The sequence below is a fragment of the Rattus norvegicus genome, chromosome 9, assembly GCF_036323735.1.
Source record: "Rattus norvegicus strain BN/NHsdMcwi chromosome 9, GRCr8, whole genome shotgun sequence".
Taxonomy (NCBI): domain Eukaryota; kingdom Metazoa; phylum Chordata; class Mammalia; order Rodentia; family Muridae; genus Rattus; species Rattus norvegicus.
Window position 1 is genome coordinate 93,264,168 of NC_086027.1, and position 22,283 is coordinate 93,286,450.

Consider the following 22,283-nt stretch of genomic DNA (forward strand, 5'->3'; position numbering starts at 1 on the left):
ACCACAAACTCATCCTGAGCCCTCTACTCCTGCAACGCCGAAGGCTGGAAAGAAAGCCTCAACCCTGCAGATTCTTGCTCTAAGAAACAATTCACTGCAAAGACTACCTTTCTCCTGGTGACTTGGATAAAAGTCACCAATGAGTCCCTGGGTTATCTCTAACAGGCTGGACATACACACTTCAACTAACCACAAGTGACCAGTGGGATGGTTTGCTGCTGACCTAGCTGTACAAAATTTTTGTGTGGTGGTTAAACCACCAGTGTGTTCTAATCTAGAGTCACCGGGAATGGAGTCTCAAGGAAAAATTGTCTAGGTTAGCCTGTGAGGGACTTTCTTACTTGTGTTATCTGGGGTGTGAAGACCAACCCCTAAATATGGTTGGCACCATTTCACACCCAAGCCCTGAACTGGATGAAAAGGAGAGAGTGGGCAGAGCACCAACATGCTATGTAATCTATTGCTCTCTAGTCTTGACTATGGATGGGAAGTGGCTAGCTACTTCAAGTTCCTGCCACCTTGATGCCCCTGCAATGATGAGCTGTAAGCTGGAGCTGTGAAGCAAACCCTTTCTCCTTTAAGTTGCAGCGTATTTTACTGCAGCAACAGAAAGCAAAACTAAGATAACAAGCTACTGCAATGTAGACAAAGTTTTGGTCTTTCTTTTCTCCCCTGCAGGCCTGTGAACTCTGACTCACTTTCAGCCCAAACTCACATTAGAACATAAAGGCAAACTCTTAAAGAACCCCTAACCCCAAGAGTCATGAGTTGAAGAATTTTGCCAGAAGAACATGTTGAAATCATATAGTCAACAGTACCTCTTTTGTGACCTCCTCTGTAAATGGAATCTTTAGGGGCATAATTAGATTAGAAATTCAGGCTAATTCGCATGGGTTCTAAAGCACCATCCTTGGCATCCTCAGAAAAGAATGAGAGGTGGAAACCACAGCGAGAAGACAGTCATGTAAAGACAGAAGCAGGTTGGAATGACACATACACAAGCCAAAGACAGCAAGAACTGCCAACAGGGATAGTCCCAAGGGCTTGAAACAGACCACCATGTCTCAGAGCTTCCAGAAGGAAACAATGCTCAAAATACCTTGATTTAAGACTTCTGACCTCCAAACCTACAGGAGAATACATTGCTGTTTGAGATACTCATTTGATGACACTTTGTACAATGGCCCTAGAAAAGTGTTACAGGATAACAAGAAAAAGCCTCTGCTTGGCTGTGAGTTCCTGCTGCCTATTCATCCTGTTACTTCATCTGTCCCTGTGTCACCCCCCCTATGCAGGTCCTTTCTGCCTGATTTCTGAGACACTTGCAGATCTTATGGAATATCCTTGCCACTATTCTGAAGAGACACTGTGAGTGATGCAACTCTTACAAAATAAAGCATTTGATTGGCCGCTCATTTGCAGATTCAGGGGTTTAGTCCGTTATCATCATGGTAGGGAGCTTAGTGGCATGGAGGCAGGTGCTAGAGCGGTAGCTGAGAGCTCTACATCCTGAAAGAGAGATGGGCAGACAGACAGACAGACAGACAGACAGACAGGAAGGCAGACAGACAGACTGAACTTCTTGGCATGGGCTTTTGAAACCTCAAAGCTCAATCCCAGTGATTCACTTCCTCCAACAAAACCAATCCTCTTAATCCTTCTAACCTTTTCATACAATACCACTCCCTAGTGAGTAAGCATTCAAGTCTATGAGCCTACGAGAGCCATTCTCATTCAAACTACCACATGGATGAATCCTTCTCCCGGTTAAGGTAGTCTTCTCCCTTTACTGCAATAAAGTCTCTCATTACCTAAGCCTAGATCTATTTGTTATGCATGGTTCATTTTTATTTGGCAAGCTATGTGTCTGCTTGATTCTGAGCCAGCACTGCTCTTGTCTAAAAACCTTACAACTCCACAAAACTCTAGCTTCCTACAAGGCCATTTTCCCCCAAAGCCTTACCTTACCTACCAGCAGAGAGGGTCCTTCCAAGGCCACTTTTGTAAAGAGATAACACTCAGGAATTAACCAATGGGATCGTACCCTAAGTGTTTGTGAGTAGGATTCCCACTGCAGTCCAGGCACTGGGTACTAACCACTTGCTACTAAGGGAAGACAGCTCTTGGGAGTCAGAGGAAGAAAACAAGGATGCAAACATTTGGTGTTTCATTTGCAGAACCACAAATGGAAGGAAGCGGCCCCGTGTATGCTGGATAAGCACTGTGCCTCTGAGTCTTACACTAAGCCCTAACTCAAAGCATTTGACTTTCTAAAGCCACAGGAAGAATTGGGATGAGTCCTCCATCACCCTCTCTGGGGCATAGTGCAGAAAGTCTTCAGCGTTGGGACAGGGAGATGGTCACACAGAGTTACTATCTCCTAATTGAGTCCTGCAGGTCACTAACACCAGGTGGAATCAAGATCTAGAAATTTATCAAATTCTATCCCAGTGAGGACTAACAGGTCCAGGCTCTTTCTCAAAATCTCACAAGCCAAGAACTTTCTAGAAACAGCAGCCATTTGCTTTTACCTGTACTCCTCTTCCAGCTTCCTGTTTCCTCTTCAGGAGTCAGAGGTTCAGTGCTTGAAGGAAAATCCTCAACAGATGTCCAAAGTTGGGCATTATTATCCATAAAGGATGACAGAGTTTCACGGGATGACTTATGGCTAGTAAAATAAGGTGCTCTATGCTGGGATGGTGGTTTTTTTTTTTTTTACGTCTTTTTCTCCAAGACAGGGTCTCTCTCTCTCTCTCTCTCTCTCTCTCTCTCTCTCTCTCTCTCTCTCTCTCTCTGACCACGCTGACCTTGAACTCACAGAGATCTGCCTGCCTTTGTCTCCCAAGCTAGGATTGAAGCATTCACCACCACCCCTGGTGGTTTTTAAATCCCTCAAAGCCAACACCCAGGCCCCTCTGGCAGCTTCTCTGGGAAAGTCTTCTGAAGGTCTCTCACAGGTAGACCAGTCTGTCTCAGGAAGCTAATCCTCTCCTGAAGAATGGATTGTGGGAAACAAAATAACAGAGAGAGAAGGGGAGACTATGGCAAAGGGAGCCCATGCACAGGGTAGCCGTGCTACAGAGAAGGAAGGACCGAGGGCATAGACTAGCTATGGAGCATTTGCCTAGCATGAGGACGAAACAAAGAAAGAAGAAAGTGACACAGAGAGAAGCCTTGCTAAGCCAAAGTGCTTAGTAGCACTCAGATATGCCATTCATAGACAAGGATAATGTATGGTATAGTGTGGTACAGTATGGTATAGTAATATAAGTATAATACACCAGGAAAAGGGTCACAGGAATCCAAGTCTTTCCACTTGACAGCAATAATTTTCCCATTCTTCTTCGTTTGGACTAAAAAAATCAAAAACTAATCTGAAACATTATATTAAATAAAAATGATCATTGAATACCATTAAAAGATGTTTTCCAAAGTTCAGAATCAAAAAGACATTGTGATGTCTTCTTAGGCATCGACCACGAGATAATTTCTGTCTTAAACATGTCAGGTCTGCCTGCCCTGATTTCATCAAGACCATGTGCATGTGACCAGTAGTTTCCACCCATTACTAAAATAACCTAAATTCACTTCTCTCTGCACTTTTCAAGGCTGTGACATTCGTTCAGCCTGGCCTCCAGGCAGTCTTGACAGAGCCAGGCCTGAGCTACACAATGCCTTCCTGTTTGTATACATTTCTGGACGCTACACAAAATGATTATGTCAAGTCACGCACCTTAATTTTACTCTTGCTGAGATTAGTTCAACATACCCCGGGGCCCGGATCTCTGCCACCTCTTCTCTTAGTCCATTCCATCGGATTTCCAATACAGAGGCAAATCTCCTCAAGTCCTTCCGTGGGAGTGGGAGAGATATACTGCTATTTCACTTTATGGTATTGTAGATAAACAGGACTCGATGAGAAATTTCACAGATAATGCCATTTCTCTGCAAGAGACCCGTAAGCCCAAGGCTAAGCAGAAATTGCAACCAAATCAAAGAAAAATCACATAAAGCATATTCAGAAAAACCTATTTCCTCCATGTCATTCTCCTGTATTCTATTTTCATGGGAAATCAGTTCAGGCTGAGGGTGGGGAGGAGTGAGGGTGAAGTTAGAGAATATGAAGAACTGAATTCATGGGCTTAGCTTCTCGATTTTCCCTCTACCCATTTAATCCCGAGCATCTCTTCCGGTCCTCTGCTTCTTTCCCTGGATTCATCTCCTATCAGCATTCCCTGCTCTCACTAACAACTCCCTTTATCCAGGCTGCATCTTCCACAGCTGTCAGAGCCAGCCTGGAGCAGGAGACTAATGCCTGGTTGTGTCAAAGGCTGGAAGGAAAAGAGAGGAACGAAGAGGCTGTGTTCTCTGCTGATGGGAGAGCCAGACAGGCTCCAGAATCAGCAAAAAGCCTCTTGCCCAAAACTCTGACAAGAAACAAGTGAACTGAGTTATCAGACAGAAACAATGTATCGGGGAAATAATATAAATGAAGTAGAAGAAAGGATGGGGTCAGGCAGGAACATGATCCAAGTACCTGAGGGGAAAAAAATCACATGTTTTGGAATCAGGGCTATAGGAAGCAACTCTGAAGGGCGGTGAGAGGGTGGGTCCAGTTTGATTAGTCTGGAAGAAAGGTGGAAACATTGGTGGAGATTAAGAGCTCACAGTGCTATGAGAGGGAGGCTTCCATCACATAATTTTGATGACAAAGAAGAGACCAGAAGTTTCTCTTCAGTCCAAAACTCCGGGAGGCAAACGTTGAGGGATAGAGGACTACACCCTAATAATCAAGCTATCTCATTCAACATCAAAAAATAAAAAAGATCAGAAGCCATGTACAGCTTTTAAATTGTGCAAAATGCATATAGGTTATTTTAAGTCTTTTTATGTGAGTGACTGTTTAGTCTGCGTGTATCTATACACACCAGGTGAAGATCTAGTGCCCAAAGGGCACTAGATTCCCAGAATGGGAGCAGATGTTGTGAGTGACCATGTGGTTGACCCAAACCCAGGTCCTCTGAAAGAGCTAAAAGTGCTTTTTCTTTCTTTCTTTCTTTTTTCTTTCTTTTTAGCACTGAGCCATCTCTCCAGCCGCTGGAATTTTTTCTTTTTAATTCTATGGAGAAGAAAGCTAGAGAAAGCATGAATTCAATAGCTCCCCATACTTGCTTATACAGCCATTACTTAAGGTCTCTTCTTTGGACCTTTTAAAACATTCAAACACATTACCAGAAGCCGTCACAGGGAATCAAGCAATCACGGAGAATCAATGCTCTTTCCATATCGGGGGCCTGAGGGAGGGCTCAGTTGCCGTGAAACCAGAGAGGAAACGTGGCGTTTCTTTATGCATGCCTTTTCTTTCTTTGTCTGGTTGGGAATAAAGCCTTCAGCATTTGAAGGTAAATCGGTAAGTCGATGCGGTCAACCAAAAGACATTGGCATAAGATATTTTAATTGATTCATGAAGTCCGGACTCATTCCAAGCTATCTTGTGCTTTAAGGAAATACCAAATAGTTCACCTCCGAAAGTTGTTTCTGAAGAGAGTGCATCACATTTTCTCTGTGTTAATAAGGATGGGAAGAGCGTTCACGTGAAAATAAGAGCGCACCCAACATGAGTCGCTTCTTTAAAAAATAAAAAAACATGGTTTTAGAGTACAGGTCACACTGGGAAGCTGAACTCAGGGGAGGTTAAATAACTCACTCCAAATCCCATAGCAGGTGACATATTTTTCTTTTCTCTAAAGCACACTGTCCCAGTGAATTTACCAGAACAGCTTAGCGTGCAGAGAGAATCAATTGCCCAGATACCTCAACTTGTACTCCCTTGCCCCTTCAGTCAGCCTCAGACAGGCTCCCTGAGATGTGCACCGTGAATACTTTACTCTTTCCGTAATGCCAAGAGAGTGCACAATACAAATATTCACGATTTAATATGTATCCATTACTCTGCAGTTTATAGACATGACTAGTTACAGAACAAGAAAACAAAACACCATGATGCAAATAGGTCACCTAAAATAAATGGGTCTGTCCAGTTTACAGCTTCACATGTGACAGAATACAGTCAACCAAGCCTCCTCATTATCACGACGTCACAGACACTTGGTACCCAACCATCCAGCCTTTGGTATAGAACCAGCTCAAGGGGGAGGATGATTTTAAATTTGAAGCAATTAAACCTATTTACCACCTATTACCAATGACCAAAGATCATCTTGGCAATGAGCTCACCATGAGGAAGAAGTTCACATAGCAGGTGGCACTTTATCTATGGGGTCTGCTCACTGAGCAGATATCAGTGATAACAGGGTTGCAACCAGGCAGAACCAGTAAGTAATGAGATGAAGAATCTTTTAGAAGCCACTAATGTGCCAAGTTGAGCAGCAGGCTGCAGTGTAAACAGGGAAACCGAGAGGCCCTTAGAGGCTCAGAATGAAAGAAGAGCTAAGAAACCTGATAAGCAGGAGGAAGAAACTAGAGGCACTACACACAGAAATGGCTTCTATAGCCCAGAGGTACCACCATGGCCGTGAGATGTATCGGATTAGATTTTCCAAAACGGGCACAACAGCGGCTCTCAACCCATATCTCCTTCTGTGATGGGACTTTTCCATTTTCCTATCAGAAGGCATAAGCCCCACCCTACACTCCGTCAGGCTCCCGACTGTCTTGACCAACCCAGAGGGTGGATATGGCATCCCAGCATCCCCAGCAGATCCTCAAGAAGCTTATCAAAGCTGGTGGCTACTGCTTCCTGCCTCCGGGAAGTCAGTCACTGAGCTGGAAATGACGTCATCCACACTCTATCACACAGTGAAAGCTGAGTCATGGGTAGAGATGCCCTGAAGCCTAAGATATTTGTTACCAGCTTTTAGGGTTAGGGCTCCTGCAGCCCTAACAAGCTAGACCTGTCTACAGGTCAACTAGAGAGATGAAGGATAGTGACAATCGAAGACGGTTTTATTCAGCGTGACCACACTGGGAAGAGGAGCAAGGAGACCCAGTGACCCCACCCCCCAACCACCACCACCAAGTGGATCACCTCAGGATCTTGACCCAAGGCTGAGATTTAAATAGAGAGGGGAGAGGCATGTCAAACTGAGCGCTCAGACACTCAAGGTGTGGTCCTAACCATCACCAACCCATCACTCCCTCAAGCCAAGGGATCTGACAGCTGTCAGGACCATGAAATCTCTGTCAGGGAGATAACGTCCAGCTCCGGCAGGCACCGGACTTCAGCATTTGCCTTCTCCCAGCCTGAGATTCCTGGAGGAATTCTAGTTTCCTGAGATTTATTGTTGGAATAATCTGAGAGTCAAAGACAGGGAGGGGTACACGTGTCTCTCTTTAAAACATCTTTCCCCCTGCCGGAATGGCTACAACGAAGTTGGGGGCAGAGGAGAAGGAAAACGAGGCAGAGAACAGGATTCACTGGCCGTGACAATGAAGGAGCCATCTTACAAGGACCACAGCCTCAAGCTCACCAGCCGATCCCAAACAGACTAGAGCAAATTTGGTTTTGTTGTTGCTACTCCTGCTGCTGTTCTTCTAGTGTATGTGAGCATGGGCACCTGAAGAGAAAGACAGATGTGTGAGGAACGGAAGACAGCCATGAGCGTCAGTCCTTGCCTCCTCCACCTTGTTTGAGGAAGGGTCTATTTTTGCTGCTGTTTGTCATGGCGTACACCAGGCTAGCTGACCTATGAGCTTCCCGGAAGCACCTTGCACGCCACATCCCATCTCCCCAGAATGGCACGGGTATTACAGATGCATGTGGCTTTGAGTGAGTCTTAGGGATGCAACTCAGGTTGATGGCGTTGCCTGGTGACCAGTTTATCTACTGAGCCATCACACCAGCCCCAGAGACAAATTCTTAGTGGCGTCCTTCCTGAACACTCAGCTCAAGAACTACTGATTAAAATAAAACAGCTACTTCAAGTAACAGGGTCTGATTCATCTGTCACCCAAAGATCAATGTCTGAAATACAGGAATACCATTTTACTGAGTCTTCCCTGGACCTTTTGTCCCGAAAGATATCATGATAGAATCCAAAACCAAAAGCAAACAAAGGGACAGAGGGCTGTGGTTTGTAAAAACAGGTTTGTGTGGTACTAGAGCTCAGACCAGGACCCTGTGAGCCGTGCAGAGAGAACCAGAAGATGTTACCATGGCAACTCAGTCCCCAGCAAAGCATTAATCTCCTCTTTGGCTATGCTACTGGCCACTTAGGTCTGTAACCTTACCCACCTCAGTCTTTCTGTACTGTAAAGAAGTTAGGGAGCAGAAACTAGCAAGGCAAACTGGATCTGGCTTCGATTTGGTCAAACTATAGGGAGGAAATTGTAAAATCCCCTCCCTGCCCCTGTCTGTGGACTTCTTACAATTTGTGAAAAGCCATGGGACAGAGGCCAGAACATCCGTAAGTGCAACTGTGCCGCAGGTTAGTGAAGGGAAAGGAGTCCGCTCAGGTTGCCTGTGTTCTCTGTAACAGAGACCACAGTGCGTCTGTGTGTGTGTGTGTGTCTGTGTATGTGTATGTGTGTGTGTACATGCATGCTTACCTGCGTGCATGCATGTGTGTGTGTATGTGTGTGTGCACGCATGTGTTATAATGTATATACATGTACATGTATATGTGGGTACTATGCATGTGTGTACACATGCATATGGAACAGTATCCAGAGGTCCATGCCCCCCTTGATCTTTTGAAACAGGATCTCTTCCTGAGTCTAGTGCTTACCAGTTGGCCAGAGTGGTTAGAGAAGCCTCCTAACCATGTTCCTGTCTCCAGTGCTTCCTTGGAGGAGGTCTTAAGGTTATTGACAAAACAAAAAACAAAAAACAAAAAACAGATCCCTCTTCAAGGAACAGGTTCTTTATTCTGGGGCCAGATTTGAGTGGCCATGGCCTAGGAACAGATAGCCACAAGGGGCAGTTCACACATAAACAATATGGCACCAGATACCAGCCAGCTTAAACATGGTAGTCACCAAACATCCCGGGAGCTGTGAGTCATTCCCCACAGAGCACAAAGCACCCCACAGAGACCCCCAAAGCAAGCCATGGTAAACAATGATATCACCCATTACATAGATAGTTTGGCAGGACGACACTCTTGTGTGATTTTTTTCCTTAATGTCATGTGTGTGGGTGTTCTGCCTGCATGTATGCCTGGTGCCCATGGAAGCCAGAAGGCAGGGTTAGATCCCCTGGAACAAGACAGTTGTGAGCTACCATGTGGATGCTGGGAATCAAACCTGGGTTCTCTAGAAGAGCAGCCAGTGCTTTGAAGCACTGAGCCGTCTCTTCAGGCCCTGCTCTTGTATGATTCTATGTAAACATGGCCTTGAGGTAAGAGGCCTGAGCCCCTCACTCCACCACTGCTTTCACTAGCCTGCCTATTATGTCTGTCTGCAGGCCTGTGTACCTCCCTCCCTGTAACCTGTGTGCCCTCCTGTGTATGCTAACATTGACTTGGGTGCCTCATAGCTGTGCACTAATGATCTGTGTGCCAGTGAATACAATATGCCTTATCTCCTCACAGCACTTTAAAATCTCTTCAACCTGCCAGTCCCCCACAATCCTCTGCCTTTCTTGGCACCAGAAGAGGAATCTCACATCATCAAATGCCACGTTTTAATCTGGAAATGGTTTTGTGAACTTTTTATTGTTCCAGAACAAATGAAAAGTCATAAACCAAGGCATTTTTTCCCCAAATATATTGACAGAACACCAGGTTACAGGAAAACTGTATTATAGGTTTCAGAAGTTATCTGAGGACATTCCCAGCTTGGTGTTAGTGGCCTGGGAAGTTAAAGGTTCCAAAAGGTTTCATCTGACAGCCACAAATGTGTTAGGTCAAGACTAGGAGTGGGCAGTAAGTGGCTATCAAGGGAATTAAAGAAAACCAAAGAGAATTTGGCTGTCCTTTGGCAACATTCTAACTCTTCACAATCACAAAGTTCTACTAGTCGATTGGTCCTGTTGACTGCAACACACACCCACATGCACACACACACACACACACACACACACACACACACACACACACACGCACGCACACGCACAGCTTTTTCTTCTGGGGACTTCCATTTATAAGAGGGCATTGTAAGGCACCCAAGAAACTTACCCTCATCTCGGATTCTGTCTCCCAGATCCCTCAGAAAAGTAACATTGCTATTTAGGTACAGAAAAGACTGTCTGATAAGCTGACTTGTGGAACAACACAGAAGGAAGGGAGGAAAAGAAGAGTCCTCCTCTGTGAGCTTCCGGTTGGGCGGTACTGTTTTTATTAAAGAATCCACTGCAAGAATAGCTGAAAGTTTCTCAGCTGACTTTCTTTTCTCACCTTACAAAGAGCAAGGCCAGGCAGGCCAGGAACTACGCAATAAGAAAGACGTCCCTCCCAGCTTCTAAATTCTGCACCAGAACCACTTTCTGCATAGCGAATGACTCAGTCGAATCAAGGGCAAAGTGGAAGAAACAGAAGAAAAACCATTTATTCTCCGAGTCTCCACTTCCTCCTGTGCTAAGCGTGAAGCTCGGCCACTGACTATGTGTGTGGTGTGCTCCTGTGACGCCAGCCCATGGGAGGGACAAGCAGAAGGGTTGCTGCAGGTTTGGGGCCAGCCTGGTCTACACTAGCTGGTTCCAAGCCAAGCAGAGCTATATATACTGAGACTCAGCCAATACACGAAAGACAAAAAAGCAAACAATCAAATGAGCTAACAGAAACACCTAAAGAAATGTTCAACATCTTTAGTCATAAGGGAAATGCAAATCAAAACAACCCTGAGATTTCACCTCACACCAGTGAGAATGGCTAAGATCAAAAACTCTGGCGACAGCAGATGCTGGTGAGGATGTGGAGAAAGAGGAACACTCCTCCATTGTTGGTGAGATTGCAGACTGGTACAACCATTCTGGAAATCAGTCTGGAGGTTCCTCAGAAAATTGGACATTGAACTGCCTGAGGATCCAGCTATACCTCTCTTGGGCATATACCCAAAAGATGCCCCAACATATAAAAAAGACACGTGCTCCACTATGTTCATCGCAGCCTTATTTATAATAGCCAGAAAATGGAAAGAACCCAGATGCCCTTCAACAGAGGAATGGATACAGAAAATGTGGTACATCTACACAATGGAATATTACTCAGCTATCAAAAACAATGACTTTATGAAATTCGTAGGCAAATGGTCGGAACTGGAAAATATCATCCTGAGTGAGCTAACCCACTCACAGAAAGACATACATGGTATGCACTCATTGATAAGTGGCTATTAGCCCAAATGCTTGAATTACCCTAGATGCCTAGAACAAATGAAACTCAAGACGGATGATCAAAATGTGAATGCTTCACTCCTTCTTTAAAAGGGGAACAAGAATACCCTTGGCAGGGAATAGAGAGGCAAAGATTAAAACAGACACAGAAGGAACACCCATTCAGAGCCTGCCCCACATGTGGCCCATACATATACAGCCACCCAATTAGACAAGATGGATGAAGCAAAGAAGTGCAGGCCGACAGGAGCCGGATGTAGATCTCTCCCGAGAGACACAGCCAGAATACAGCAAACACAGAGGCGTATGCCAGCAGCAAACCACTGAATTGAAAACAGGACCCCCGTTGAAGGAATCAGAGAAAGAACTGGAAGAACTTGAAGGGACTCGAGACCCCATATGTACAACAATGCCAAGCAACCAGAGCTTCCAGGGACTAAGCCACTACCTAAAGACTATACATGGACTGACCCTGGACTCTGACCTCATAGGTAGCAATGAATATCCTAGTAAGAGCACCAGTGGAAGGGGAAGCCCTGGGTCCTGCTAAGACTGAACCCCCAGTGAACTAGATTGTTGGGGGGAGGTCGGCAATGGGGGGAGGGTGGGGAGGGGAACACCCATAAGGAAGGGGAGGGGGAGGGGGATGTTTGTCCGGAAACCGGGAAAGGGAATAACACTCGAAATGTATATAAGAAATACTCAAGTTAATAAAAAAAAAGAAAGAAAAAAAAAGAAATCCAGATTAAAAAGTCAAAAAAAATGAGCTAACAGAAATGACTGACAAAACGTTAAAGTGTCAGCAAGGAGTATTTTCGTTATATTCACTCTTCCTTACTCTACGTCAGCCAATAAAATACACGTCAGTATTTTTCCTTGGCCTACTTTTAAAGTGGACACCATATAGAACTTTCGGGGAACCTTACACAATTTTGGATGATAAGAATATCTCTTTGGGGCCAAGAAGGCCCAGTGAGTGTGTCCCCCAAAGCCAGCAACTGGAGTTCCATCCCCAGAACCCTTGTAAAGATAAAAGAAAAGCTACTCTACAGAGTTGGCCTCCATATAAACCATGTGGAGCATGCATTCATGTGTGTAAGCAGAGAGAGAGAGAGAGAGAGAGAGAGAGAGAGAGAGAGAGAGAGAGAGAGAGAGAAGAGACTCACAGACATAATAAGTACAATGTTTTTAAGAATCTATCTTAGCTCTCCTAAGGAAGACGGCACAAATCCAGAGTTACTGGTGCTTTCAATTCACAATCTACAAAACAGCGTGTGGGAGACTCTGGCACATTCTATCTAAGGCTACATCAACACTCACTGCTAAGCAGCCCTTGCATTCTAAAAAGCCCAGCAGCTCACAGGACTATGACTGAAGAAACCGAGTCCCTTAGGGCCCCGGTTCCAGAAGCATTTGCTAGTGAGTCTCCTCAAAATAAGCACCAATAAACGGTTCCAAAGTTAGCATGCGGCTTTCACGCAAGTAGAAATCTCAAGCAGGAGCCTGGGGGAGCAGGGACAGGATCTGGAGCCAGGGCAGGTCTCCAAACTATTGTAAGTCTAGTCTCACATGAAAGGATAGAAGGCGAGCTCCTGACACTGTGTAAGAATCCGAGGCAGCAGTCCTCGGACGGCGCTCATACGGAAAGTCCAGATCACTGAGTAGATGTGTCAACACTGGGCACGTGCCAGCAAGCAGGCAAACGAGCATTCGAGGCTACATGTTAACAGTTTTTCTTATTTAAAATAGAAGGGAAGGGGTTAGGTCTGAATATCAGAGGAATCAAAACTATATTCCTTACCAGACAGACGTTGAGTCCTAAAATAGAAGCAAGCGGTGTTGGGGGATGGGGTTATGCTACGGGTATTAAACGGTAGATTAAATAAGCCGGACTTTCCCTCCTACCATCAAAAATGAATAGTTATTACCCAGGTGCCCACCTTTCGTCCCAGCACTCGGGGGCAGAGGCAGGGGGATCACTGTAAGTCGGGGCCTGTCTGGTTGACACTGAGTTCCAGGACAGCCAGAGCTGCATAGTAAGACTTTCTCAACACCTACACTGAAAGAAGTTTTTATTTGCATTTATATGTATATGTGAATGTGTAACACAAGGTGTGGGTACCCTCAAAGGCCTGTAGAAGACATCAGATCCCCTAGATCTGGAGTTACAGGCAGTTAATGGCTGCCGGACACCATTACTAGGAACTGAACATTGGTCTCCTGGAAGAGCAGGAAATGTTCTTAATCTCTGAGGCCTCTCTCCAGTCATAGGTTTGAATTTCTTAATTTGTTAAATTTAAAAATTATCTTAAAATGTGATTTGTTTGTTTAAAAAAAAGAAGAAAGAAATTTTAAAAATCTGAGTTGTAGGGTTCTAGATCTTTCGTTTTATTGCTAACCTCCTCACAATGGCACTATGCCACTTTTATAATGCCAAAAAGAAAAGAGATGACATTTTAAGAACCAAACAAGTAAAGATATGAAAATTCTTTGGAAGAGCAAAAACTGGATTCAAAGTACTATAAACAATGATTTAAAGTGTGAGCACAATAAAGAAATATTCAAACTGAAACAAAGATGGGATGTGAAATCTGCAGCTGTCCTCTGGCTTCCTCACACATGCACATGCACCCACACGTACCCACACGCACACAACACACATACACACAGACACACACACACGCACCACACACGCACCACACACACACCACACACACACCACATACACACACACCACACACACACACCACATACACACACACCACACACACCACACACACACACCACACACACACACACACCACACACACACCACACACACCACACACAGACACACACACACCACACACACACCACACACCACACACACACACCACACACACACACACCCCACACACACACCACACACATACACACAGACACACACACACACCACACACACACACCACACATACATACCACACACACACACCACACACACACACACACCACATACACACACACCATACACACACACCACATACACACACACCACACACACCACACACACACACCACACACACACACCACACACACACACACCACACACACACCACACACACACACACACACCACACACACACCACACACACCACACACAGACACACACACACCACACACACACCACACACACCACACACACACCACACACACACACACCACACACACACACCACACACACACACCACACACATACACACAGACACACAGACACACCACACACACACACCACACATACACACCACACACACACCACACACACACACACACACACCACATACACACCACACACACACACACCACATACACACAGACACACACACACACACCACACACACACCACACACACCACACCCACACACACCACACACCACACACACACATACCACACACACACACCACACACACACACACCACACACACACACCACACACACACACACACCACACACACACACCACACACACACCACACACACACACACCACACACCACACACACACCACACACACACACACCACACATACACACCACACACACACACCACACACACACACACACCACATACACACACACCACACACACACACCACATACACACACACCACACACACCACACACACACCACACACACACCACACACACACACACACCACACACACACCACACACACCACACACAGACACACACACACCACACACACACCACACACATACACACAGACACACACACACACCACACACACACACCACACACACACACCACACACACACCACATACACACCACACACACACCACACAGACACACACACACCACATACACACAGACACACACACACACACCACACACACACCACACACACCACACCCACACACACCACACACACACCACACACACACCACACACACCACACCCACACACACCACACACACACCACACACCACACACACACATACCACACACACACCACACACACACACACCACACACATACACACAGACACACACACACACACACACACACACACACACACACACACACCACACACACGGGACAGAAATGCACGAAAACAGGCAATCGGAGTGTTTACCCAAGCGAAAACGCAATGAGGACCCCATTGGGAATAAATTGCTAGCCCTGCACAGCTTGCTATGACGTCATCCTTTACTACTGGACAAAGACACATTAGCACAGCCCGTGGAGAATGCAAAAGACGACTCTAATTTTACTTCTGAATCTGCAAAACTTGGCTTTGGTGAATTACTCTTCTCCCTAGAGTGTATGGCACGGAGTTCAAAGAGAAAGCACATTTTCTAGGAGAAAAGAGAGTGGCATTTACTGCCATTTCGCAGTCTGGGCAGAGTGGGAACTAGGGAGTTGCCATGTTTTCTGCTCTGATACCTTCACAGTGCTGCTGGCCCAAAGGAGTCTGTGGTCACCATGGCAACCCCGGCACACCATCCTCCACTCTGGAAAGAGAGGCCTGCCTGCCTTGTCTGGTTCACACTGCTCCTCTTCCGCCCTCACCTGACCCACTGTCAGTGGAGGCCCTTCAGGCCCACGGCACAGCCTTCTTCCCCCACAGTTGTCTCCGTGACAGTCAGCCATGGCGACTCCTCCTAAACCCTGTCATGAGGGAATCTGACCAACAGCAGGGCTTCATGTCAAGCTCAAATACAGCTGGTGGCAGTGTAGATGGCGACTGTCCAACATCGGCCTGTCCATGGGACGAGTATTCATTTATTTCAACACAAGGCAGTGTGTACAAAGGCAGCGGCCAATGATAACATAATCAAGTTCTTGGTGGCGTGGGATAAACACATTCAAATCTCCTTCCCTTGTTCCCTCCATCCCTCATCCCTCCTTTCCTCTTATCCTAAGGAGCCTCAGCTCTCCCTCCCACAGACCCCTGCTGCCCCAGAAGCCTTAGCGCTCTCCCTGGGAACGCTTTGATCTCCCCAGAATCCCAGAAATAAGCAGCTAATGCCTGGCACAGCAGGGGACCTCCAAGCAGGGTGAGGTCCCTCAGCCCACATCACATGCTTCCGGCCACAGTCCTTTTCCATGAAGGCCCTGAGGTTCCACAGAGGTAATCTTTCATATTAGCTGTATGTATCGGGTGAGAGAAGGAAGAAAGGAAAAGGGGCAGACGTGCTGATACTGTGCCAATCTGATGAAGTGCCCACGACCTTTTAACTCAGCACTTCAGCATGCCGAAAGTCTAAACGGCTTTACTTTTCTCACAGGGAAGAAGAGACCGGAGAAGGGAAGAGTGAACAGGGGGAAAACAGTATGGAAAAGACAACGAAGGCTGCTCGGAGTACCACGGCGACCATTTTGAGTATTCTATGCACAATCTATTGAACCAGCAGCTGCCAGCGCTAAAGTACCAGACTGTGACTGTTATTTGCAATTCAGTGTCTATAAGAGTGTCATTCCTTAAATACTCTGAAAAAATATTAATCATGATGGCATTTTTATAGCATTTACCACATGCTGAGTATTGTCCTGTCCATGGGACAGGTATGCGTTTACTGAAACCTCAAATACTTTGAGGGTCATTTCTATCAAACTACTTTCGTAGTCTCTATTTTATATTTTTCCTTTTAATTGACCTTTATAGAGAAGAAAACTGAGGCACAGGCAGGTTAACTAATTTGGTCACAGCGCAAACTCCAAAAGGGCAGAGCCAAGCTGCGAAGCCACACTGACTGGCAGAGGACCTTCTTGGTCACACACAACAACTTCTCCACGGCTTGGCTTACTAGAGCCAACTGCTGGCTCAGCACTTTGAACTTAGCATTTATTTCTGACTGAAGCAAAACGACATCTTCCCCCTCAGAGAGATCCCTGACCTGCCTGGAGGGCCATTGCTGTCCCCAGATCCAACAGCAGTGCTCAGTCCCACAGACCTCTGAGTCAGATGTGTTCCCCATCCCAACCAAAGAGCTGGAGGAACCAAGTCCCAGGGAGACCAGGGCTCCCCTAAGAGAAAGGAGTTTGTGCAAGATGGAGACAGAAAGGACAGGAGAGAAAGCCAAGCAGGGGAAGGCAGGGTGAATCAGAATCGTCACAGAAGTGGGAAGGGCCCAGCATGCTGCTGCACAGGGAACCCTCAACCTGCCAACAGAGCGCAGGACGAGGGGCTGGGCTTGTCCAAGAGCAAATCTGGTTACTAATGGAAGTTCGCTGGTCTCAATGCTCTTCAAAGCCCTCTGAGGACACAGGGAAAAAGGTCAGAAGAAATGGCCTACTCCCTGAGAGCTATTGCGCCTCTAGCAGTCACAAGGCCAGGCAGGCTCCCTCTGAGAAGAACAGAACCATGTCTCTCAAGTGGGGCTAATGAGATAAAAGAAGAAACCCCCCACCCCTGGTCATATCAATGCCCCCTACTGCCACACAGTGTTCTTGTATCCCCTTCCCTCTGGCCAGTATGAACCACCCCTCCATGCAACTTTTTAAAGCCCACACCATTCCCAGTGAAACATCTCTCCCTCCTCCTCCCTCTCCCTCCCCTTCCCATCTGCCTTTCTTCCTTCAATCTGCAGCTCAGGACTACTGTTCTGCTTGTCCACATGATGGCCATGGACTCCATGCAACTGTGAGCCCCAAATTAAATTCATTCTAAGTTATCTGTGTTGGCCATGGTGCTTTGTCCTAGCGATAGGAAAGTAAGACGGATATTACATTCTTAAAACCTTAGCTCCTCCTAGATAGTTTGGTCTGTTTTACCAGCCATACTCTTGACATCATTTCCTGCCACTGGAGCTCTCTGACAGACAGTGTAGACAGTGGTGTTCTGTGTTGCAGGGTCACCACCCTAGGAGCCTGAAAACAGCTCTGGGGATATTTACATCACAGATATGAGCAGACTACAAATGGGGGTGGGAGTTGCTATTTCTGGCGCATACGTGGCTGAATATTCATGCCGGCGCCTCAGGGAGAAGCAGACTTGAGCACCACCATCACAGTTATCTGGATCAAGCACGGAGGCTTTGGGTCCTCCTGTCCGTGAGGAAAAGCATCATTTCTTTATTTGTGTATTTTACATGTTTCCATTCCTTCCAAAAATTGCTACGTGGCTTTAGCAAAATTAATGTTCTTACTGCCATGGGACAAAAAAATTCTGGAATAAATACCATACAACTTATACTGGTAGAGAATTGAACTCGCTGTTTATTATCCTCTCAGAGTGTTCATTCCCTGTGTGGGATTTCTCTTCTATAAATTACAAACAATCATACAAAACCAAAGCAAACATGACAGAGGATAGAACACAGTAGTTTGTGACAATTTTTTTTCTAAATGATATATAGACTCCATGCAATCCTAGCAGGCCTTCTCGCGGGCTTTAGAAGTACACTTCTGAAATGTCCAGGTGACGCAGGAAAGACTGGAATAATAAAATTGACATTGTAATGGATTTATCAGTACATTTGCTTAGGAAATATTAAGCTACGTAAAGTAGTATTTAACCTCTCCAATATGGCTGAAAGGCAAGTATACTAACCAGACTTGTCAGAAACTATACGGAAGAGAATTCCGTATCACAGATGAAGCTTAGGTTTGCTGAGAAAGTTTTTGCTAATACTTATTCACCAAGATTGGCATCCAATTAGCTTCCATTCCCGGAACAAAAGGAGACAACTTTGACTTACAACCCACCAGTAGGTCCCGCCCCATATCCTAAGACACGCAAGCCCTAACGTGCAGCTGAAGAGGACAGCACAGGAGCACAACCATCATTAAGATCTGCTCTGACACTAAGTCTCCTGAACTCTTATCCGGGAAGACCATAATTCTACCAGTTGGGCAAGATGACCCTGGGCAACCACTATTCAAAAAGAATAACAACACTGGGGCACTTAAGAAATAATTCTGACAATATCTTCACTGTATAACTCCCATCTGCCCAAGTGACCAGACTTGTGCAGTCTCCCGTCTCTGTTTAATTTGTTCAACATTTAACCTAAGGCCAGGACCTAAAGGAGATTTAAGGATGGCAGTGTGTGTGAAATATACAACCCTAAGGCCTTATACACGCTGGAAAAAATCTATTCAAGGCCAGTTACCACTTGTTTATTAGCCAGAACTTGCCACAGGCTATTACTCAAGAGTTTTTTTTCTTTCTTTCTTAATCTCTAAATATGCGGAGTTATTTCTCACTACAAAGGCATGTTAATTCTGAAACATAGAGATGTATTTAAAAAAAAAAAACTTAATGTGACCATTTTAAAAAGACAGAAAATCCCATCAAGCGTGGGATTTATCCTCCTCTTAAAACTGTGGTCCACACCAACCAAAGAGCACACATGAGCTGGACCTAAGCCTCCCTGCACATACGTAACAGATGTGCTGCTTGGTCTTCATGTGGGGCCTGAACAACTGGAATGGGGGCTATCCCAAAAGCTGTTGCCTGTCTGTGGGATATGTTCTACTAGCTGGGCTGCCTTGTCTGGTCTTAATGGGAGAGGATGCACCTAGCCCCACAGAGACTTGATGTGCCGGAGTTGGGGGGATACCCAAGGAGGCCCCCATGTATTCAGAGGAGAAGGAGGGGAGAAGGATTGTGGGAGGGGTAACTGGGAGGGGTCAGTGAGCAGGATGTAAAGTGAATAAGTTAAAAAAAATAAAAATAAATAACAATCGATAGAAACTGTGGTCCAATAGAGTGTCTAGAGTAGCCAAGGCCTTAAAATGTTGGTCTAAGAGCCGACGGATGGAGTCAGTAAAACAGAGTCCAGAAATAGGCACAATCGAGTGGGCCAAGTCAGCTTAATGGGTAAAGAATACTCTCTTCAGCAAATGGCACAGAAACTAAAAAGGTATCCATGTGGAAATACCTCCATGCCATTCCATCTTCTTTCTAAATCTGCACATTTGATCACGCAAGGCACACACGTGTGGCAGGAAAAGATGAGATACCTAAAATGTGTATTTCCCCTAGTGATGGGACTTCAGTGTCAATCAGAAGACACATAGATACTTTCTGCCGATTATTTCAATAATCTGATGAGGTATGGGACTCATTGATCTACCAGAACCCCCTCACCCTGTAGCCAAAAGACTAAAATCAGACCACTAGCAAGGACTGAAAGCTTCCGCTAGCTTGTCCCGCCCTCCTCAGGACAGCCCACAGAACCATGCTGCTGAGATAATGCAGTCCAGTCCTCTTCACAGATGGGGAAAATAAATGCCAAGAGAGGGAGGTTACTCATTTGAAGAACATGAAACCTCAGAGCTGGGTCTCACTGAGTAGGGTCCCATGGGTCTTCAAGAGGGTATGGTGCAGGTTCCCAGGGGCCCCAGACACAGCCTTCCAGGGCAGCACCCAGATGGCAGCCCCATGTGGCACTCAGGAGGCCCTGGATCTTCCATATTCACACCAAACAAACTAAACTCGGCCTCTGGCTCCCTCCTTCAATGGTCAGTGCCCTATTTGAATCTAAATTACTAGCATACATTTATTTAAAAAGAAAACTTAAAGAAAAAAATTACATTGGGAAAGAAGCCACCTTCTTCCTGCCTACTTCATAGCTGATAACACCTCAAGAAGTCTATTTTAATTTTTGATTGATTGATTGATTGATTGATTGATTGATTTGGAACACACTTGCATAACATTCGGGGGTCAGAGAACAACCTGAGGGCATCTGCTCTCTCCTTCCACCGTGTGGGACTCAGAGATTGAACTCAAGTCATCAACTTTGGTAGCAAGAGGCTTTCTCCATTAAGGTGGCTATTTTTAAGAGCCGGAAATGAACCAAAGCAAGGACCATAAAAGGTTGCTGGTGAGCTCAGGATTGCTTTTGTGAAGTTCTATTCAGCTGCCTCTTGTGGCAGCTCTTGGCCTCCTCACTGAGTGCTTCGGGTGACACTGTGACGAAACCCTTCCCACTCAGGATCCCAGAGCTTTGTTGAAATGGAGAATGTGGAAATGTGCCAAATTATTTATAGATATATAAATAGTGAGCAAAACATTGTGATCAGCTGATCCAGGATGAGGATCCTGTACAAATGTTGTCATAGGAACACCTTGCCTCTATTGACGCCCACATAGAGTTTGCCTATGTGGAGCAATTTCAAATACCTGCAGTCGCTTCTGGAATCGAGATTTATTTAAGGCCAGCCAAGTGCAGTGGCACGCCTTTGTAATGCCTGCACTTGGATAGCTGAGGCAGGAAGATCACAAGTGCAGGGTAAGCCTTGGCTACATAGTGAGTTCCAACCTAAGCAATCCGTGCTACAGAGTAAAATCCTGCCCCTCACTCCAAAACAAAGTATTTCACACCAGTTTAACAGTGCATCACCAATCATAGGCAACACAGAGAGGAAGAGAAAGACGTATCTGAAACACATGCCCTGTACGGCGAGTTGATTTCTTCTTTGGAAGAACGTGTACATGGTGTCACTGAGTCAATACTGGGAGCCAAGTAGCACCAATGGCCCACTGAGGCCATAGGAAGGGCTGGGCAGGGATCAGGACCCAGCTGATCTTGTAAACCATGCCTACATTGTGGCCTGGGTGTCTGGGTGGGTGGTTCCCCTCTGAGAGAACCCTGGAGCCTGACTTTGGGGACAGATATAGCCATCACCTAGATATTTCACAGCTGTGGTCCTGCTGAGCTAGCTGGTGCAGAAGGTGTCTAAAGCGGGGAGAGAAGTGAGACACTGGCCGGGAGTTTGGTTTAAAAGACGGTCCCTGTGCTTTAAATCAGCAAGCAGGATGGGGAGATAGGAAAGTGTTGTTGTCGGTCCGGTGCGGGGCTCCATGCAAGAAGGTGAAGCCTTGAGCATTGTGCCCTTCTGGAACTTGGAGGACCAGTGTGGTGATGGAGGGTGAAAGTGAAGACTCAGAAGCAAGGTAAGGGATGTAGAGGACATAGAAATCAGAGCTCTCACAGGCAGGTCCAGAGCTGACTCTGCCCAGGACATCATCGAGGACAAGAAAGG

General features: G+C 45.9%; 1 protein-coding gene and 1 long non-coding RNA gene across 2 annotated transcripts in view; one reads left to right on the forward strand and one right to left on the reverse strand.

Annotated features, from left to right (window-relative positions):
* Positions 1-22,283, reverse strand: part of Dner (delta/notch-like EGF repeat containing) — a 315,461-nt gene that overhangs the window by 229,060 nt on the left and 64,118 nt on the right. The window lies entirely within an intron of this gene.
* LOC134480598 (uncharacterized) lies at positions 15,819-17,962 on the forward strand. The gene is made up of 2 exons (XR_010055041.1): positions 15,819-16,419; positions 16,577-17,962. It is a non-coding gene; the product is annotated as an uncharacterized LOC134480598 (long non-coding RNA).